Genomic DNA, 6,904 nt, shown 5'->3' with positions numbered 1-6,904 from the left:
GTTTACTATGGTGGTACTGTTTACTATGGTGGTACTATATACTATGGTGATACTATTTACTATGGTAGTACTATGGTGGTACTATTTACTATGGTAGTTCTATGGTGATACTATATACTATGGTGGTACTATGGTGATACTATTTACTATGTTGGTATATGGTGGTACTATTTACTATGGTGGTACTATGGTGGTACTATGGTGGTACCATTTACTTTGGTGGTACAATTGTGGTACAATGGTGGTACTATTTACTATGTTGGTACTATTTACTATGTTGGTACTATGGGGTACTATTTACTATGGTGGTACTATATACTATGGTGGTACTATGGTGTACTATTTACTATGGTAGTACTATGGTGGTACTATTTACTATTGTGGTACTATGGTGGTACTATTTACTATGGTAGTACTATGGTGGTACTATATACTATGTTGGTACTATTTACTATGGTGGTACTATATACTATGGTGGTACTATTTACTATGGTTGTACTATGGTGGTACTATTTACTATGGTATTGCTATGGTGGTACTATATACTATGGTGGTACTATTTACTATGGTTGTACTATGGTGGTACTATTTACTATGGTATTACTATGGTGGTACTATATACTATGGTGGTACTATTTACTATGGTATTACTATGGTGGTACTATATACTATGGTGGTACTATTTACTATGGTATTACTATGGTGGTACTATATACTATGTTGGTACTATATACTATGGTGGTACTATATACTATGGTGGTACTATGGTGGTACTATTTACTATGTTGGTACAATGGTGGTACTATTTACTATGGTGGTACTATTTACTATGTTGGTACTATGGTGGTACTATTTACTATGGTGGTACTATTTACTATGTTGGTACTATGGTGGTACTACTTACTATGGTGGTACTATTTACTGTGTTGGTACTATGGTGGTACTATTTACTATGTTGGTACTATGGTGGTACTATATACTATGGTGGTACTATTTACTATGTTGGTACTATGGTGGTACTATATACTATGGTGGTACTATTTACTATGTTGGTACTATGGTGGTACTATTTACTATGGTGAAACTGAGCCCGGCAGACAGTGAAAAACATCAGTAAATGGGATAAGACCTTTACATGCCACAGTATCCCATCTACGATAAGCATATCCCAGTTATCTTGTTTGGGTTCCTAAAAACTCTGACAGGAGCTTATTCAGGTTATTGTGAATGAGATATGACATTCATACGCATCAACTCGAAAAAATAATACTTGAGTATCACCAGCAATAACGGGTTATTGGTTTAAAAGTGGTCAGTGATAAGGGGTCTTTGGGTTTAGTTTGGTCCTGCAGCGCCCTCTGCTGGTGACCAGGTGTAACATCTACACATGGTGGATACCTTCGGCACTGTTTTTTTTTTAGTATTGTCAAGAAATGTCGCCGTAGCTCAGCTTGGTTTTAAGGGAACACAGAGCTATGATGACATAACCACTCCCCATAACCATGCCAAATGGCACCCTACTCCCTTTATAGTGCACTACTTTAGACCAGAGCCCTATGGGACCCTACTCCCTTTATAGTGCACTACTGCAGACCAGAGCCCTATAGGCCCTATGGGACCTGGTCAAAGTTGTGCACTATTTAGGGTGACCATGCTGGACAGAACACATGAATTACATCACTGTTTCCATGAGTAAACAGATCATTGACTATAGACTAATTGACTAACTATAATTGAGAATTTCAATAAGCATTTTCCTACGGCTGGCCATGCTTTCCACCTGGCTACACCTACCCCGGTCAACAGCACTGCACCCCCCACAGCAACTCGCCCAAGCCTTCCCCATTTCTCCTTCTCCCAAATCCAGTCACCTTATGTTCTGAAAGAGCTGCAAAATCTGGACCCCTACAAATCAGCCGAGCTAGACAATCTGGACCCCTACAAATCAGCCGGTCTAGACAATCTGGACCCTCTCTTTCTAAAATTATCTGCCGAAATTGTTGCAACCCCTATTACTAGCCTGTTCAACCTCTCTTTCGTGTCGTCTGAGATTCCCAAAGATTGCAAAGCAGCTGCGGTCATCCCCCCCTCTAGACCCAAACTGCTACACACCTATATCTATCCTACCCTGTCTTTCTAAGGTCTTTAAAAGCCAAGTAAACAAACAGATTACCAACCATTTCGAATCTCACCGTACCTTCTCTAATATGCAATCTGGTTTCAGAGCTGGTCATGGGTGCACCTCAGCCACGCTCAAGGTCCTAAACGACATCATAACCGCCATTGATAAGAGACATTACTGTGCAGCTGTATTCATTGACCTGGCCAAGGCTTTCGACTCTGTCAATCACCACTTTCTTATCGGCAGACTCAACAGCCTTGGTTTCTGAAATGACTGCCTCGCCTGGTTCACCAACTACTTCTCCGATAGAGTTCAGTGTGTCAAATCGGAGGGTCTGTTGTCCTGGCCTCTGAAAGTCTCTATGGGGGTGCCACAGGGTTCAAATCTTTGTAGTAGAGTTACAATGGTTATTCCATCAAACTTCAAATGATTAGAATTGTACACAACACAGAACAGAACAACCAGGTTGAGGGTCAGTGGCCAAAGCCCGCGAACAGGAATATTCCAAGTTCAGACAGAAGGGGGAGTCAGATCGCTATGATCGCCAGGAACTTTTCTTTTGGTGTCTATTTTTAATTGTTGCGCTAATGGTGCTGCCTGTTGGTGTTAGGTAGGCAGCTACAGTAGTTGAATGATGTATGAACAGAACAGAGCAGAGTGCTAGCTGTCAAACAAATCAAATCTAATTTTATTGGTCACATACACTTGGTTAGCAGATGTTAATGTGAGTGTAGCGAAATGCTTGTAGTCCCGACAGTGCAGTAATATCTAACAAGCAATCTAACAATTTGCCAACAACTACCTAATACACACACATCTAAAGGGATGTAATAAGAATATGTACATATAAATATATGGATGAGTGATGAACGAGCGGCATCGGGTGGTGTAGGTGTCCTGGAGGGCAGGTAGTTTGCCCCCGGTGATGCGTTGTGCAGACCTCACTACCCTCTGGAGAGTCTTACGGTTGTGGGCGGAGCAGTTGCCGTACCAGGCGGTGATACAGCCCGACAGGATGCTCTTGATTGTTCATCTGTAGAAGTTTGTGAGTGCTTTTGGTGACAATAATTTCTTCAGCCTCCTGAGGTTGAAGAGGCGCTGCTGCACCTTCTTCACCACGCTGTCTGTGTGGGTGGACCATTTCAGTTTGTCCGTGATGTGTACACCGAGGAACTAAAAACTTACTACCCTCTCCACTACTGTCCCGTCGATGTGGATAGGGGGGTGCTCCCTCTACTGTTTCCTGAAGTCCACGATCATCTCCTTTGTTTTGTTGACGTTGAGTGTGAGGTTATTTTCCTGACACCACACTCCAAGGGCCCTCACCTCCTCCCTGTAGGCCGTCTCGTCGTTGTTGGTAATCAAGCCTACCACTGTAGTGTCGTCTGCAAACTTGATGATTGAGTTAGAGGCGTACATGGCCACGCAGTCGTGGGTGAACAGGGAGTACAGGAGAGGGCGGCCCGTCGGGAAGTCCAGGACCCAGTTGCACAGGGCGGGGTCAAGACTCAGGGTCTCGAGCTTGATGATGACTTTGGAGGGACTATGGCGTTAAATGCTGAGCTGTAGTCAATGAATTAGCATTCTCACATAGGTCTTCCTCTTGTCCAGATGGGTTAGGGCAGTGTGCAGTGTGGTTGCGATTGCGTCATCTGTGGACCTATTGGGTCTAGGGTGTCAGGTAGGCTGGAGGTGATATGGTCCTTGACTAGTCTCTCAAAGCACTTCATGATGACGGAAGTGAGTGCTACGGGGCGGTAGTCATTTAGCTCAGTTACCTTACCTTCCTTGGGAACAGGAACAATGGTCGCCCTCTTGACGCATGTGGGGACAGCAGACTGGGATAAGGATTGATTGAATATGTCCGTAAACACACCAGCCAGCTGGTCTGCGCATGCTCTGAGGATGCGGCTGGGGATGCCGTCTGGGCCTGCAGCCCTGCGAGGATTAACACGTTTAAATGTTTTTCTCACATCTGCTGCAGTGAAGGAGAGTCTTGGTTTTGGTAGCGGGCAGTGTCAGTGGCACTGTATTGTCCTCAAAGCGAGCAAAGAAGTTATTTAGTCTGTCTGGGAGCAAGACATCCTGGTCCGCGACGGGGCTGGTTTTCTTTTGTAATTCGTGATTGACTGCCACATACCTGACCACGACATACCCTGCCACATACCTATTGTGTCTGAACCGTTGAATTGCGACTCTACTTTGTCTCTATACTGACACTTAGCTTGTTTGATTGCCTTGCGGAGGGAATAGCTACACTGTTTGTATTCGGTCATGTTTCCGGTCACCTTGCCCTGGTTAAAAGCAGTGGTTCGCGCTTTCAGTTTCGTGTGAATGCTGCCATCAATCCACGGTTTCTGGTTAGGGAATGTTTTAATAGTTGTTGTGGGTACCACGCCGATGCACTTTCTAATTAACTCTCTCACCGAATCAGCATATTCGTCAATGTTATTGTCTGACGCAATGCAGAACATATCCCAATCCACGTGATCGAAGCAGTCTTGAAGCGTGGAATCAGATTGGTCGGACCAGCATTGAACAGACCTTAGCAAGGGAGCTTCCTGTTTTAGTCTCTGTCTATAGGCTGGGAGCTACAAAATGGAGTCGTGGTCAGCTTTTCCGAATGGAGGGTGGGGGGGCCTTATATGCGGAAGTTAGAATAACAATTATCCAGGTTTTAACCAGCCCTGGTAGCAGAATCGATATGCTGATAGAATTTCGGGAGTCTTGTTTTCAAATTAGCCTTGTTAAAATCCCCAGCTTCAATGAATGCAGCCTCAAGATATGTGGTTTCCAGTTTATATAGAGTCAAATCAAGTTCGTTCAGAGCCATCGATGTGTCTGCTTGGGGGGGAATATATGCGGCTGTGATTATAATCGAAGAGAATTCTCTTGGTAGATAATGTGGTCGACATTTGATTGTGAGGAATTCAGTCAGGTCAGGTGAACAAAAGGACTGGAGTTCCTGTATGTTGTTATGATTACACCACTTCTCGTTAATCATAAGGCATACCCCCCCGCCCCTCTTCTTACCAGAAAGATGGTTGTTTCTGTCGGCACGGTGGTTGAAGAAACCAGCTGGCTGTATCGATTCCGATAGCGTGTCTCGAGTGAGCCATGTTTCCGTGAAGGAAAGAACGTTAGTCTCTGATGTCCCTCTGGAATGCTACCCTTGCTCGGATTTCATCAACCTTGTTGTCAAGAGACTGGACATTGGCGTGTAGTATGCTTGGGAGTGGTGCTCGATGTGCCCGTCTCCGGAGCCTGACCAGAAGACCTCTTCGTTTGCCCCTTTTACGGCGACGTTGTTTTGGTTCGCCGGCTGGGATCCGATCCATTGTCCTGGGTGGTGGGCAAAACACAGGTTCCGCTTCGGGAAAGTCGTATTCCTGGTCGTAATGATGGTGAGTGGACGTTGCTCTTATGTTCAGTAGTTCTTCTCGACTGTATGTAATGAAACCTAAGATGACCTGGGGTACCAATGTAAGAAATAACACGTAAAAATAAAAAACTGCATAGTTTCCTAGGAACGCGAAGCGAGGCGGCCATCTCTGTCGGCGCCGGAAAGTATGACTCTAAGTTATATAAGTACAACTCTAAGTTATATAAGTACAACTAAGTTATATAAGTACAACTCTAAGTTATATAAGTACAACTCTAAGTTATATAAGTACAACTCTCTGTCAGCGCCAGAAGTTACAAACCACTCATATCTAGAGCAGCTTCTGAAGGTGAACCACTAAAATCAAAATCTAATCAAATGTATTTATATAGCCCTTCGTACATCAGCTGATATCTCAAAGTGCTGTACAGAAACCCAGCCTAAAACCACAAACAGCAAGAAATGCAGGTATAGAAGCACGGTGGCTAGGAAAAACTCCCTAGAAAGGCCAAAACCTAGGAAGAAACCTAGAGAGGAACCAGGCTATGTGGGGTGGCCAGTCCTCTTCTGGCTGTGCTGGGTGGAGATTATAACAGAACATGGCCAAGATGTTCAAATGTTCATAAATGACCAGCATGGTCCAATAATAATAAGGCAGAACAGTTGAAACTGGAGCAGCAGCACGGCCAGGTGGACTGGGGACAGCAAGGAGTCATCATGTCAGGTAGTCCTGAGGCGTGATCCTAGGGCTCAGGTCCTCCGAGAGAGAGAAAGAAAGAGAGAATTAGAGAGAGCACACTTAAATTCACACAAGACACCGAATAGGACAGGAGAAGTACTCCAGATATAACAAACTGACCCTAGCCCCCCGACACAAACTACTGCAGCATAAATACTGGAGACTGAGACAGGAGGGGTCAGCAGACACTGTGGCCCCATCCGAGGACACCCCCGGACAGGGCCAAACAGGAAGGATATAACCCCACCCACTTTGCCAAAGCACAGCCCCCACACCACTAGAGGGATATCTTCAACCACCAACTTACCATCCTGAGACAAGGCTGAGTATAGCCCACAAAGATCTCTGCTACGACACAACCCAAGGGGGGCGCCAACCCAACCCAGACAGGATGATCACTTCAGTGACTCAACCCACTGAGGTGACGCACTCCTCCCAGGGACGGTATGAGAGAGCCCCAGTAAGCCAGTGACTCAGCCCCTGTAATAGGGTTAGAGGCAGAGAATCCCAGTGGAACGAGGGGAACCGGCCAGGCAGAGACAGCAAGGGCGGTTCGTTGCTCCAGAGCCTTTCCGTTCACCTTCCCATTCCTGGGCCAGACTACACTCAATCATATGACCCACTGAAGAGATGAGTCTTCAGTAAAGACTTAAAGGTTGAG

Source organism: Oncorhynchus mykiss, chromosome 25 (genome assembly GCF_057628025.1).
Source record: "Oncorhynchus mykiss isolate SJ-2025 chromosome 25, ASM5762802v1, whole genome shotgun sequence".
In the NCBI taxonomy this organism is placed as follows: domain Eukaryota; kingdom Metazoa; phylum Chordata; class Actinopteri; order Salmoniformes; family Salmonidae; genus Oncorhynchus; species Oncorhynchus mykiss.
This window is presented reverse-complemented; position numbering follows the sequence as displayed.